This window comes from Necator americanus, chromosome III (genome assembly GCF_031761385.1).
Source record: "Necator americanus strain Aroian chromosome III, whole genome shotgun sequence".
Classification (NCBI taxonomy): domain Eukaryota; kingdom Metazoa; phylum Nematoda; class Chromadorea; order Rhabditida; family Ancylostomatidae; genus Necator; species Necator americanus.
Window position 1 is genome coordinate 27,674,687 of NC_087373.1, and position 14,080 is coordinate 27,688,766.

A 14,080-nucleotide genomic window follows, 5' to 3' on the forward strand; every position below is an offset into this window, starting at 1 on the left:
ACCCCTGCTACAGTACTCGGTAGAGTAAAATCGCCACTCTCTGCATACATAGTAGTAGCGTTGTCGGCAGTCCTGCACTTCGCACACAGCTCACACACTTCTTACGAACTGAGCGTGGTCATGCTCATACTCGTAAAATATACTCCAGACTCTGCATTGTCCAGGACAGGTCCCAACATCGTCATTTTTCTGACATGCTACCCTTAAGAAACGTGCGCAGAGTAAGAGTTTGTAGAAGAACTGCTGTGCTAGCGTTGTCGTTCTAATATAAGTCACGAGTTGTGGATGATGGTTTGGTGTAAAACTTTGCGTGAAGTCATAGAAGAAGTCAGAAGTCGCGACGCAGCCATTCGATGTGGGGTTTTCCTTCTTTCGTTGCACTTCTCTTGCACTGCGCGCGACATTTCGCCGTCTCATTTGGTGTGCAGAATCCAAGAAACAGCAACTAATTAAAGTACATTTTGTATGCCTTTCCAAATTAGCTGCTTCTTCACGGAATTTTCATCGAACTAGTCGATACTGTCTGCTTGCAGAAGGATTTCTTCGAGGGGATCTGAGTGTCCTCTGTGATGCTGATGTCCGTGTAACTCGAGGAAATGAGGGCAGTAAGCCTTCGAGATTCTACGCAGCGGTTATTAGGAGTTATTTACGCTTCCGATATTCCGTGGGGGCTAATGAAAAAATCAATTCAGAAAAACTCTTTATATGCAATGTTTTTGTTTCTATCTGCCTTAAATGATTTCGTTGCAGCTCCTCCTTTTCTCTTTCTATTATATTTAGTTTCAAACTAACTCTAAGTGCTGTCTCTTCCATTTCTTCAAAATTTTGTAATCATTGAAAATTGGAAAAGTCGTAATTATCATTTAAAGGGTGCAGAAACCCACAGCAAAGAGAAAGGACACGGCAGCGAGCAGTACTTGCTGGGAGAGGGAGGGGGGCTATTCAACACTGCGCTAATCGAACTGTACCTTGAGCGCAAAAAAGTTCATAGGGCATAGGTTTTCTCTTTCTTCTTCTCTTCTTCGTCTCTTTTCTTCTCTTCTCTTGTCATAGATCCTGTAAGACTAATGCTCAGCTTTTAGAGATCCGAGTGACTCATCTATTCACGTCCAGTGGTGATCTGTCGATTAATAAACTATCACCTTCTCAAATGCTTTTCAATGGGAAACCTTTTCAATGGGAAATGAGTTTTTGTGCTCTACTGAAGTTTTTCTCAGACTCAAAGGTACAGTTTGATTAGAGTACGGCTGAGTGGCCCTAACGTTCGACCCGAACATTGTGGCATTGAGCTTTGTTCCAACGGAAGTAACTAGTTTCCTCTGGCACTGATAACATCTCATCCCTCAAGTTTGACACTTTGACGACAAAATGAGTGACGTTCCCGAGGATGCTACTCGGCAGCTTTTCGACAGATTCCCGACAAGCAGTCAGTCTACCGGTTATCTTCCTGAAAACTGAGAGACTTGGCGAAACTCCAAAGTTCGAGGAGAATCTGAATTCGCCCATCCTCCGAAGCTGCAGCATTTTTGACTAGCGCTCTGGGTGTGCTCACCAAAACGACCATATGCAATACACTGTTTCGCGTTGGGACCTGCATTTAAAATCCTCAAAAGATACGATTAGAAGAGGTCGAAAAGTCGTATTCTCTCCTCGGTTTCTGCTATCATGAGGGCCTAAAATTGAATGAGTACGGTTGTACGCATTTATGTCTACCTTTGTTATGTGTGTTACGGGGAAAAGATGTAAAATTTCGGGAATTGTACGTGCTATTGTACAGAATGGTAACGCGCACTAAGTGATGTACAGTAATTTCGCTCTGGCTCCTTTGCTTTATGCAGGAGATTTGTTAGCTTTCACATGCATTCTACTTTTTCTTGAATTTCTCACCTTTCTAGACCAAAAAGTATAGCAGTAGTGTTTTTCCTTTCTGTTCTACCGTTTCCCAGGTGAGATTGTACGTTGGAATAAGTGGAAAAATTCTAAGACCTTTGCTTGGTATTTTTTTGTTCGTAACATTTCCTACATACTGTAAAAGTGTATAATCGTAATCCTTTGTAACCTTTGATACACTTTTCTTAACACTGAAATGTCTTCGTTTTTCGCTACGATTCGTTTCATGTGCAACATTTTTGCAGCGCTAACGATTTGTTGTCGTCTGCACTCGTGGCTGTGGGTTCGCAGAGAATCACGCTCAGCTTTGCAGCGATACTCCGACTATAAGCTGCAATCCGAGCGAAAACTAATCAGAGTCCTGGAAAGGACACTCGTTCCGGGGTGCAGCTTTGCAGTGCCGTTCATCAGCAGAAATTGTATTTCCCTAAAGGTCACGTTGCTCTTCAGATGAATAGGGCGCAGTGGCTGAGAGATCGCAAAAACAAATTGCACTTTCTACATAATGTCGGCATTTAGCGCTTTCTTCCTCGATCACCCTGTCAGTGAAATTTCTGGTTCAAAACAACATGTTTGTTTACATTATTTTTAATTTATAGAACACATATGTTATAGAATAGAAAAAAGGCATGATATTGACCGTAATGGTTTTTTGTGTACGAAAGAAGAATTATCCTTTAAATGTGGGCAAGTTTCACTTCAGCAAGGTTTCACTTCTGTTAACTGACGGATTTAGAAACCTATCGACGTCTGAAGAAATTGCGAGAAAAAGAACCTACACTATTCACTTGTATTTGTTTATTACTTTCTACAATGTGACGTTATACAGACACCGTTTAGAAGAATTCAGCAGTGGGTTTGATGTTAACTGTTCACTTGAAAAGTTAGATAGATTTTGACCAGAGTTCATCATTGTTACGATATGCATAGAATCCATAGAATTCATTTTTTAAAGCAATTTTAGCAATGAAAGGTTATGCCATAGGGTTCTGTATACTACACCATGCCAATATACGAGAAGAATTCATGAGTTGAGCGCATTTTTTGCCGTAAGAACCAGGAGCGGTACGGTTCCTGGAAAACTGGGGCACCGCTGCTTGACCACTGGTTATAAATGATTTTTGCTGGCTTTTATTTGAAAAAATCACCTTGGATTCAGGGTTTTCATAGATTTGCAGGCCCAAACTTTTTCAATGATTTCTCTTTTCTGTTCCAGAGAACGGCGTACTGGTGTTGAATTTCCTTCGGCATTTAGACCATGCAAATTCTATTTCATGCACTTTTGTTTGCATAATCCTATTTTGGTGCAGAAACTGTCCTTTGTTCGTGATAAGTCCGACCGTGTTTCGACTTTTACGCCAGAAAAATTCACTGTCTCCACCCACTTCGTTCAATTTCAGCAGTTCAGCGAATCTACCATAATCTTCAGTTTTCACTCAAAGCTACTTTCGAACGATGGAAGTATTACACGTCAGCAGGAGCAGCCAATGTCCTTAACTCATTCTGCGCCACTGCTTCGCTTATAGTTAGGCCTTAATGCGCTACCATTGTGTTCATGTTCTTTCATGCATCCAGAACGAACCGAAGTCTCATCTCCCTTCAGTTTCTCGCTTTCTCCTCGCATACAGTGACGAACAAAAGCAAAGCAACTTTTTCTCTTTCCGAGCTTTTGCTCCGATTTTTCATTTTCTTTTGGTTGGATCTAGTATAACCAAGAGTGGTGTTAGAAATACAAGTCCGTTTAAAAAAAGCAGAAATTGCGGAAGTAAAACTTGCAATTGCAGACTTATACAAAACAATTTTTTATTCCTAATATTCCTGTTATTATTTGCATTATTTTTGCTCTCTCTTGTTCCTCTTTCGTCCTCTTCCACACTTTTCTAAAACAAATTTCTTTGATTCAGAAATGAGAAAGAAGCAAGATTTTTTTCTTAATGTGCAAGAGCTAATTATTAATGCCGTTTCTACGCGTGCAGAGAAAAGACGCCTGCCCGTCTTAATGTCATCTAACTACGGTTACTAGAATTTGTTGAAATTTTGAGAAAATTATCGTGAAACTTCCTAGATGTGGCCGAACAGGAAAAATCTACTGGAAGAATTGGTGTAATTCTTCCAGTAGATTTTCCCTGGTCGGCCACTTCTAGGAAGTTTCTTTCTCAAAGACGTTACTACCAATTCTCATTTAACTCCTCATTTGAACAGCCGATATTCAGGAAGATCTGGGAAAATTTCCGAAGATCTCCGTTGGTGTCTCAGAAACTTTAAAGATCGTTCATGAACTGGCGGGCTATTTACTAGTAGATCCTGTAAGAAACCGTTGGTTACGATGAAAGACAAGGTGACCCGAGTAGCATTTACAGGAACTGCACTTGCGCTGAATGCAACAAGATTCCTTCACAGCACATAAGGAGTGGTCTGCTAAGATACTGTGTAAATAAATAAATAAATAAATAAATGTATATCATACGGGAGTAGCGCAGTAGGAGGTTCTGTTGTCTCTGTACTGTTGATCAGAGGTTCGAATTCGCCCTAGTGCAAACCAAACCTTTAATCCTTCCGGGGGTGGATAAATTGGTACCAGACTACTATGGGAGGATAAAAACACTGATTTGGCACATCGGTTAGCCCTCGCAAGCCATTATAAGGCTTCAGACGGGTTCATAAGCCTCAAGCGGTACCGAATCACAGTCGATCGCGTAGGCGCATCTTCATGGGGGATAGGTCGACACCGTTCGATTTATCCTTTGCATAAAAAGTCAACTGATTTGCTGATGCAAAGTGGTTTCGTACGTTGCCAGTTTCAGCACATGGGGTAGCCGCTAGCTGATGTGCTATTCCTTAGGTGTGCGAACTACTCACACCACAATTTTTTCCTGTTAGATGATGAGGCGTTTGAGAGAATAAGTCTCTAATGGGGTTGATTTCCCAGGATTTGACGAGAGTGATGTGAAGCTGAAACGTTCGCTGTTAATAAATATCAATACCAATCCTGACAACAACTCAGGTGTAGTAATGCCCTAACTAAAAAGAGAAATACTTTCTCGTTAATACCTATGTTTTCGTATTCAGGTGAAAACAGGATCGCCGCATCTTTCATGTTCTCATTTTGAGACGTAACCCAAACAATTAAAAATGAGATGCTTTCGATCGTTTTTCGATTGGAACAGTCAAATGTTCCTAGCCAGAATTTTCCAATGTCATACGAATGCAATCTAATCTATTCGGCAGACGCCTTGAAAAAAAAACAGCGACGAATAATTGAACTATTCAAAAGCATGCATAATTGAATTGGCTTTGCAGAGCCGGTTCTTCCAAATTCTTAGTCACATCCTCTTAACAATGTATGATTAAAGTGCTCACCAAATATTTCACGCTGATTTTTGTTGGTTTTTGTTGTGAAAACCAATGAAATATACTATCTAAAAAACAAACAAAATCACTGCTTTGAATTTGTTTCCGTACTATCCTTATTGACTGTTTGTTTACTCTATTAATGTGTAGCATATCATTAAGTATACTTGTTACGTTACTGAAGTAACCATTAATTTATATGATTGTTACAGTACGTTGTTGAGAACAACGCGACATATAGTGCTCGAAAATTCTCCATTTTAGTTATAAGCATTTTGCTCGTTTTCAAAAAAATAAAAACACACAATGAAGTTTTAGTTACTCACAAAATCATCCTGAACGTGTTATTTGCGCCAAAAATTCTGACGTACGCAAGATACGTTCTCATAAAATAGAAGGAAATCACAATTTTGATGAAAATATTCATGAAAAAGTCCTCCTCTTCATTAGCAGAGTTCCAGAGCTTTTGTGCCATCTTCTTTTTTCAAGCTTCCTTATCGTTCTTCCTTATCTTCGTGGAAGTAGCGATTCAGAAATTCTCATAAGCTTCATTCCGTTCTGAATTACTCTGGAAACACTCACGTGATTATTTGTTCTCGTGAGAAAATCCTGTACATCATTTCGTCAAATTCCCCTAATGTTAAGGCGTTGTTAGGTCCTTCAACGAAAATTATTCCTGTTTCTCGTATACCTTGGGACATAAATAATTAAAATATCCAGTGGTTTGCTGTTTTTCCCGTCGTCTCTTCAGTTCTCTTCTCTAACATGAACACGATAGCTCCAGCAAAAACAAATAGAACACCTGGGGGTTGCGCTATTTTTATCGCACCAACGTAATTCCACCTTTTGCGTCATTCTGCTTACGTCCGGATAAGATCACAAGAATCTCAGCAAAAACACCCACTCATTCTCAAACCACTCGGATCTATGCCCGGTCCAGTTTCATGATTCCTTGAATACATCCTTGAATCATCATCAGATGCTGTGGTATCCGTCGAGCTGCTTGTTCTTTGTGTCGTGAACGACTTTATAGATTCCTCTGATAAAATTACTCTGAATGTTGTCTCGTTGCTGTCCTTTCTTGGAGCACTTCATTTTCTTCCGTACAACGTCCTGTAATTATCGTGCGACAGACGCAAAATTAACTGTGCGTGGAAAATTGTTTTATGGAAATGTTTTTCAACTCAGTTCTTGTCAACACTTTCCTTGAACAATCACCGTCATAAACGTTTTGAGGAAATGTTTCTTAAAATAAAGGTAGCATTTCAGTGCGGGTTCTTTGACGCTACCTTTTCCACTTTTTTCTTTTATTATTACTGTATTACCGTATTCCCATTTGAAGGAGGCATTTTTCTAGTCTTTTCTTATTTAAGTTTTCATCAGCTATGACTTATTCTCATGCATAGCCTGTCTTAACCTACGAGACCTACACATTTCTCAAGGACATAACGTCCAACTGGTCGCATAGCTCGAGATGTGATTCGACAGAATTGCCATCTCGGGCTGACGTTTATGGGATTGCTCGACGCCTCGAATTTCCTCATTCTCACAAGAAGAAAGAAATCGCTCCGTCCAGTCACGTTCTATTTCGATCAGGTTTCTTTGGAGAGGAATTGCCTTCCGCAATCCTTTGCCGAATGCCCGATAATTTTTGTGCTCATACTTTGGCTTACTGACATAACATTTGTTTGTTGTTTTTCTGAAGAAAAAAACTTGCTGTTCTCTCCTCCTTTATTTGAAATGTTCATACGAAGATGTCACTCAGAAATGAAATAAAGTCCCGAATGATAGCAAAGTAACAAATACTTTGTTTAAAAAAAGAGTTCGTAAGATTTTTTTTCCAGCTGAACACTTTTCCTTCACGCTTGGCATAAGGAGATTTTAATTATTTGTTTTCTGTTAGTTGAGGTGTATAAGTGTATAAGTGGGAGTAGCGCAGTACGAGGTTCTGCTGTGTCTGCAAGGTCGATCGGAGGTTCGAGTTCGCCATAGTGACAACCAAGCTTTCTTCCCTCCATTGTCGATACTTTGAAACCAGACTTGTCTGGAGGGATAAAGTACTGGCATCACTTGATACGTCGGGTAGCTCCAGCAAGTCATTGTACAGACAGCACACGCGTTCCTAAACTTCAAACAATTCGGAATTAAAGTGGTCGCTCATCCCAATGATCACGATGATCCCAGGATCGATTAACTCGAGACACTTTATCCCTTGTCCTTTATATAAGTGGATGACAAATGCGATAATAGAATTTTCATGGATGGGACATAAAGGTGGGAATCGGTGGGAGACCTCAGTGGTTCGCCAACACTGAATGCAGAAGAGCTCCATGTACCTGGTGGTCAGCAACAGAGGTAACCACTCTCTCTCCCACGAATTATCCATCCACGAAACAACCTTCGTCGAACACGAGGAGAAGAAGAGTTCATGTGTGTTATTTGCTACTTGAGTATAGAAAAGAAGGCTCCATTGACATCCAGCTGTTGCCGCAAATGTACGTAAAGTTTTCCGAAGAACGAATCTTCGGATTTCATAACTTGAAGCTTAGGGCTGAGTCACGAGACGAACCACTCCAAAGAATGAACAACTGAAGCTATGCTTATCTTAGTTAGACCAAAAAAACTCTCGCTCACACAAACAGGAAAGAGGATTCGTTTGATTTCACGGAATTCCCGGATTTTTGCAAATTTGGTGATAAGAAACTGAAGAATTCATGCTAGTGTATTTTTATCTTAAATGTTTTAGCAACACTAAGTATTTCGCTTATCTAAGGCAAGCGAATTACAGTAACGAATTAGTCGAATCTTCAACTCTTATTCCTAAGAACGAGTTCCCAGCTATTTTTGCGTCTACGATACAGTGATCATGTGTGAGTTTTCCTGATCCGAAACGTGGAACGAGCAGTTGGAGCAACGACGAACAGCTGTTTATGCGAAGATTGATCGCTACGGATCCATATTTCTAGCACTCGTTCTCGTTTTTCTTTCTCTTCCTTCTCACAACCATCATCAACGTCATATGGCATACATTTCATGCATATTCCCATCACATGCGTTGTGCTGCGGACAAAATCTTCAATTATTAACCAGTTAGAGACCTAAGCGCCGGTTTCCGGTTGATTCTGCACGCCATCTTCATTTTTTTAAATCTTTTTTTCAGGAAATTTCATGCTTCTTTGCTCAGGTTGTTGTGAGCCTTTTCAAAGGTTTTTTAAAAGAGCCTTCTCTTTATTTTCAATTTCCTCACGAATAAGGGGCTTCGTCTAAATCCTCGTATAAATCCAAGAAATATCCTGCTATGAGTAGTAAACAGTACTCAAACACTCGAGTGAGTTCGAATTCGAACATTCTTACCTTCGAACAAGTTGTAATCTTCCGCTTTTTTCCAAGAACATCCTTCTATTTATCTCAAACACTCAAGGAAGAGAGAGAAAAGAATGATTGAAAGATTTGGAATAAGGGAAGGCTGGAGGAAATTGTGTAGGTGCTGTGGTAGGAAGCTTTCCCGTTAATATTAGGAATATCCTAGGAAAACTACAATCGCAAGAACAAGTTGCTGTAAATCGTTAAGCTAAACGCGCACTCCGTCATTGCTTCATCCTATATTTTAAAAAAAAAAAACTTTTTCTCACTCTTCTTCTTTAATCCACGAAGTTTTAATCGACAAATAAGATTTGAAATCTATGGATATGCAGCTGGCTCCAAAATCTTTCGGTCTTTCGTTCGTGTGAAATATGTATATAGATTCACCTTAAAAAAATCTAAATGAAATTGTTTCAAGGACTTTTGTTTCTAAAAATAAAAGCTGAGTTTAATAAAGGTGAGAGTGAAATTTACTGAAACGTGCATTAAGTAGACCTACCGTTGGTTCCACCGAGTAAAAACACGACACCTACGTCGGAGAAACTTTGTTTAGAAACCAATTACGAGGAGTTTTCCCGTTATTACACCTGGATCACATGGATATATTACGTTTTCTGGGAACGAATAGAAAATTTTTCCAGTTTCTAGCAAAGCGCACTTTCGTCGCTTGCGAAATTTCTAATTTTCTCACGATCCGAACAAATATTTAGTCTTCTCCTTACTGCTCAGCCACTTCTAAATTTATTAGCACCAAAACATGGACTGGTAACAATCCCAGCTCAATCCACTCAAAGTTAAAAATTCGCTGCCTCAATGCTGTGTTTGATTGTGGTTCGGACGGATTTACGTTTGACGTCTGCACGGTGGGACCTTCGCTTTATTCTTCCCCCAGCTAGAAGCCAGTGTCAGCCAGCAGCGCTGCAATGATACGCCCGCAGTCCTTTGCGAGCGGCAGGAGACCGCGCTGCTTGGAACGCAACTTCATGTACCATATTGTAGCATAAATCGAATCGTTTTGACTGGACCGTAAAATCAAGATCATGCTTCATAATAGCGGACATATTCTGTCACGTGTGTGTGTCTCGAAGGTGATAACGCGTAATAACTCTAAGTGAATTTCTCAAGAAGTAAACGAGGTATAGTGAAACATTTTATGGCCGTGGGACTTGTTATGCTATGTTTCACACCTATGTACTCAACCGCAACCGTCCCTGCACGTTTACCTCATCAGGTGGGAGCATCCTTCCGTCGGAAATTGGAGGTACGTATGAAACCGGCCGCTTAAATACTAGCAAACAGTTTATGTGATCTGACATGGAACCTTATCTTTATCAGTAAGATGATGACGTTTATGTCATTTCGTGTGAGTAGATTATTGGGCGTTAATTGTTGAGGAGAAAGAGGAGAAAAACTCATGCTTACCTTCCCTAATTTTTAGGGTGGGGCGGGTGTAGTGTAGCGGTTAGAGGTTTCGCTTCCTGCGCGATCGATGGGAAGTTCGAATCCGCATAGTGCTCACCAAGCCTTTCATCCGGGGTACAGTAAATTGGCGCCAGACTTGTCTGGGAGCAATCTACTGTACCCCGGACAGCAAAAACATTGACCATACACATCGGCTAGCCACGACAAGTCACTGCATAGACCAGTTACACGATCGTAAACCCCGGACGATTCTGAATTGAAGTGAACGTGGGGTGCGCATCCTAAGCGGATTGATTGACGCCAGAGACTTCATCCTTTATCCTCTTAGTGTTTTTACGGTATCGAAGGAGTATTTACGGAAAGTGAAATCAAGTTTGAATACTCTCCAAATGTAGTACTGAAGCCTTTAGGTACAGAACTATGAAATCATCACTTTAATTCATCATCATTTCATGAATATTCTTAAAATTCTGAAGAAAAAAGAACGAAAGAAGCGTCGTTAGAAAAATATAAAATGGGGTGGAACGGATCCTATGGCGTGGAATTGCTGCTCCGGCGCCAGAACGCTACAAAATGTTGCGAGATGGGCCCCACGGCAGGAATTGACCCTTCAGCACCATAAAGCACTGAGAGGAATTCCGCAGCCGAGATTTGCGCGACATCGACAGAAATCAGAATCAGCGGGATTATGGTGCACCAGCACTGCTCAATCATTCCAAGAAGTTTTGTTACGAAATGAGTTATGGAGGGAGATTATGGACCGTTTTGTGACCGTGACACTGCATGGATCCTAACGTACGCCGTCCTCTGTGGCTACCCTCACTATGTTGCTCGGATCCTTTATTTCAGGATACTGGATACATGCAGGCAAACAGCTGCTTGAATAGTAGTAAGCAGTGGTTTGACGTACCACCCTTCTCTTTATCAGTGTGGTGATGGGGCTCATGTCCGGTCACATTCTTTATTAATTGCTCATTCTATTCATTTGTTACCGTTCCAGCGGTCCCTTTAATCTGCGGCATACACTCTTAGTAGCTGCGGCGCCAAAAATGAGCCGGAATTGTCAGATGTTTGGTTTTCCGGAATAATAATCAAATTTGGGCGTGATTTGCAAGTAACACAACTTAAATCCGCGTCCATTTCCAAAAACTCCTGGAATGTAGTGGACCGTTGGCACTGGACTGATCAACCTACTCCAGAAGCTGCTCGTTATAAAAGTGGCACGTGGAGAAAATACAGCAGCGCCAATATTCCCGAGCCGAGTATACTGAAGAAAAATATACGACGGAGATTCCCCCAAACGATCATCTCGTTATCTCTTTGTTTTCGAAGAAAACAAATGTTCATTGTGGAAAACAAGTTTCTGTTGATGTGAGTCATGTTGTTGTGTTTCCTTCTACCGCTACCTCCGCTCCGAACGCCGCCGTCGCTAATTCCAGCCCTCGGCAAATGTGTTGAGCTCGTTCGCATACTGAACATGTGCTTTACCTCTCCCAGTGTCGGAATTACGTAGACGAGTTTTCTCAAGCTTCTAAGCTTTCTTTTGAAATACTTGTATAACGAGCAGCTTCTAAAGTAAATTCTGAAAATTCTAATTCTCTCCAGTGCTAATGATCCACTACATTCCGATTTTTTTGGAAATACACACGGATTTATGTTGTGTTACTTCCAGACCACATGCCCAAATCTAATCATTATTGTAGAGATCCAAACATCAGACACTTGCGGTTGATTTCTTCTGTCCGTTTTTGCTCACATTTCAGCGAATTATTGTTTGTCATGAATTATTAATTGTTGTTTATTAACAAATTGCGCGTGGCTGGCTCCTACGGAGACTATGCTCCCACTCAATTTACGTTGCGTATGCTGGATAGTTTTTCTGAGAAGGAAGGTGGGTGATATCAAAAAAAAAACCAGAAAATATGTTTTTTGAACAGTTAGCGAAGAACTGGTCGTTGCCAGCAAAGGTTGAGATTAAGGAAATACGTCATCGTACTTTCCTTCCTTATTCCTGGGTTTTTCGAGTACTTATCGGTTTTTTCCGACTAATTATTTTATTTTCTTGCCCGTATTCTTTACGACTTCTTCCTATGTTTACAAAGAATTCGCCAATGGATTTCCATCAGGAAACAGTGTTTTCCGTGGACATGCTGACGGATTAAAGGGATTCAGAGGATTCAGACCCTCATTAATGCCTCACCAACAACATCCTTCGTTGCTTGTTAGCCTGCTGGATACAGCTCTGCGGACAGGTTTCATGCATGAGACCTGGGATCTGACGCACAACACAGCGTGATTATTTGAAGGATGCTTGAGCACAGATTAAAATCAAATGAAAAAAAGAATGTAAACGAAAAATATCGCGCGCTTTGGATTCGACGGCACACAGGACAGAGGAGAGTTTGTGATTCCCTGCGTCACTTCCGTCAGAATAAACATAAGTAACTGGAATTTCGTCGTTTCTATCACATTTTTTGAGGTATGCAGCAACCATCACGAAATTCTCGATACGGTTAGAGCGACTGTATACGCGCACATTTCAGGAAAAATGGTTTGTTTATTATTTAAACATGCACACAAAGCTCATCCACGCCAAACCAAATCCCAGATTCTCCGGAAATATCTAGATTTACAGGTTCTCATCAACGTTTTTTCAGTTCTCATTGAAACAGAAAGAAAATGAAGTGCCTATAAGAAGAGACAACTTACTCTGAGGTCTCAGAGGCCACGGTAGCAGTGGATAATGTACCGAATAACATCGAAGCCCGAACGAAACGCCATGGCAATACTGAGCCAGTTGCAACGCTGAATTGGTACAAAAAACGCTGCCAAATTCTGTTCCGTTCGTGTCATCACCTTTGAGGATTTTGATAAGAGAAGCTGCTAATGAAAACTGTCGTGTGGCCTTCTCAAATATCGACTGAGCATCAGGGGCAATTCTCAGGGACAGAACACTCTAAAAAGGTTGTTCGGCGCAACTTAAAAGTGTGAAATACAGTAGGTTCAAGGACGAGTAGAGCGGTGAGTTAGAGAAATACCGTATGGTGCGCATTAAGGCACGATTTAACGATTTTGACGATGCTGGGATTTCTTCACGGATAAGTGGTGGTGTACTTTTCGAGAATGACTGTGATCACGTTCAATTTCTTTTAGTAATCCAGAAAACGCCACGTGAAGCATGCTTCCGTGACCCCGTCTCCCAATAATGCCGCTTGTCACGGATCATAGAACGAGGGCAATCCGAACTTAGAGTGATCGTATTCTCGAACATAACCTCTACCCCTATTTGTTTGCTTTGAGACCCCAACATCACCAATTTCATGATACGCTTCCTTTAAAGTTTGCTGTTAGTAATTTGGGCGACTGCCAATGGAATTAAGGAACTCGTTTGAGTTCAACGGTGACTAATTAGGGTTTCGGCTATTCCAGTGAAGATCGACATTAATGCAGGGAAGAAGAGAAGAACTACTAAAAAATTGGGGGGGGGAATAATGTTTTGGAAAAATTTAGGATCAGTAGCGATTCTCAGATACAACAAATTAACTTTTTCGTTAATTAGTTTCGTTTGGAATTTTTTTTTGCACTCAACTAAAGCGTTTTTTTAGTCTGAGTTTTTTTTTCCTGTTATTGTCCATTGCTGTCATAATTGTTGTAGTTATTTTTGAATCAGCAAGAAGGAACGAGTAGATTTTGCCGAAACTCGAAGAATTTAGCATGTCATTGATCTCTACGTATGATTTTCTAGATAATTCTATTTGTATTTTTTTTTCCATCCAATGAACCTTTCTTGGGACCAAAGTAAACGAAAAGAAATTTACGTCGACCGTACGTAATCCATAAATAACATAATACAAAACTAAAAAAACAAAAAAAAACTTTAAAAAAACATACTAAAATTCTTTATAAAAAAGTGAGACAAACAGTACATGTGAACATTCACTATGGGTCATCCAGGACATCCAGTCATCTAGCATGAGAGTCTAGTTAGGAATTCTGTTTGAATTCACCTTCAGGGATGTCTATCTGCAGATTTTTTTTTGCTCAGGATGAAAAA